Raw genomic sequence first — 2,106 nt, 5'->3', positions numbered from 1 at the left:
GAGGGAGAGAGAGAGACATAGATATAGATAGAGAGATAGATAAATAGATAGATAGAAATGGATAGATAGATAGATAGATAGATAGATAGATAGCTATAGATAGATAGATAGATAGATAGATACATACATATATACATATATATAGAGAGATATAGACATATATAGATATAGACATATATAGATATATATCCGTGGCCTTCACTCACATGAAGGGCCGATGGGAAGTAGGGTACCGATGAAGGATTAGACAGATTTATCTCATATTAGCTTAAAGCAATGAAATAACGATACTACACCTCAAACATGGCTATCACCTCTTAAAGCTGCCAAGGCAAAGATCAGACTGTAAGGTTTGGTCACATTGGAAACCCATATCACTTTTTATTGCCAATGGTGCTAATTGACTCATGCTAAATTGTGTAAAGGAGCCTTAACTAATCAACGATAAATATAGTTGATATCCCTACCATTGGCAGTTGTTATGTCAGCCATCAGCATGAAGAAGGTGACTGCCCACAACACCGACGTGCGGAAATCCATCATATCCTGTGCAGCAAAAGAAAAAAATAATAAAAAGGTGCCGGTTTACTTGATAAAAAGTGCAGAACATTAGATGACAAAAAAAACTCAAATTGGATATGCTTTTTGCTGCAAAACAGTATCAAATTCAAAGGTAGACGAGTAGATTGAATGAAAGAATCTACTCATAACTGTATCTATACGTGACAAATGAATCTCTTCAACCAAATTCCAAATTCAAAGGGTATTGTCAAATTGGCAAGATATCTGTTCAGCCAAAATTATATTCAGCCGAACAATATATTCTTGCTAATATCACAGGAACCAAGTATACCAGTTAATACAATGGCCTTGTGACCATATTGATGAATACTATTTAGATAATTACATATAGTGAAATGCCTTAGCACAAAACTAAGCTTTGAAAGACTTGCAAGCTTAATGATGTACAAGATTACACAAGTGAGCCAAGAGCCTACAAATTTAACAAGACATGACAATGCAACAGTAAAGACCTGGTGACAACCAGCCGTACGTCCTTTTTCTCCGTACGTTTTCTGGGACGCTACGTCTGCTACGTTTTTTTTTTCTGAAAACGTGGGGAAGGAGTGGCGTCTACGCACGTCACTCGCACGTCACTCGCACGGTTGCGCAAAGTGTAAGGGTGTGGTCAGCACAAAATTAAACGTCCATATATAAGAATGTAACCGTGACGCGTTTATCACCAACCTCAAACGTGCTGGCAGGTTGTCTGCAGGTTGCATTCAACGCTCCATCGCAAACTTAAGTCTACTGTTCACGTGACGTATCGTCTTCGTACAGAAAGAAAAAAGAAAGTGAACGGTGAAAAGCCTAGATATATAGCCAGGGACCCACTAGTTTACCCCTGGACCCCGCCTGGGACACAACAGCTGTAAGAGCCGGTCGGCACCCTGCCGTACCCCTAACGGGTCAAGACAGGACACTGACCAGGTATCGGACGGGTCCCTGACAGAAGCCAGCCGTCAAAGGGACCAAACGTTTGTTGATTTCAAATAGAAGCCGCCTCTAGCTGCGCCCGTAAAGGGTGCCAAAAAAAGGTTAATTGTGACCCTGACAGCCGGGGACGCCAGGCTTCATGACGCCATGCATTTGGCGTCAACACCGAGAACATGCCGCGCAGGCCCATCTGAAATGTTACTCTAGCTTAAGCAGAATGGATTCAGCGGTGATAAATAACGAGAAGCCGATTAGGCTTAAACAGGGCTTTCCAAGTAACCTATACGCTCGAGAGACTGGAATGCCTAAGGGCCTCCTTTTGTCTGGAGTAATTACGTACAGTTGCATTCCAAACACTGTGCATGTCTTTTACGCCCCTTTAGAACAATCCGCCGACAACCAACCAACCATGCAGTCTTTGCGTCAAGGAGTTGTCTTATCAAATATACGTGTAGTTTACGTTTACTTTTATATAAGAATCAACTTAAAGTAAAATTGAAGTAAAATTTGATTGCCAACCAAACCATGGAGAGACTTAAACCATTACCCTCCAAGCAGAGGTTGATGGTGGAACATCGCTTGCTTTTTACATATGGCCCCCTTTTTGTC

This window comes from Branchiostoma belcheri, unplaced genomic scaffold (genome assembly GCF_001625305.1).
Source record: "Branchiostoma belcheri isolate BF01 breed outbred unplaced genomic scaffold, Haploidv18h27 scaffold103, whole genome shotgun sequence".
In the NCBI taxonomy this organism is placed as follows: Eukaryota; Metazoa; Chordata; class Leptocardii; order Amphioxiformes; family Branchiostomatidae; genus Branchiostoma; species Branchiostoma belcheri.
The sequence above is the reverse complement of the archived record's forward strand: the minus strand, read 5'-3'. Positions refer to the sequence as shown.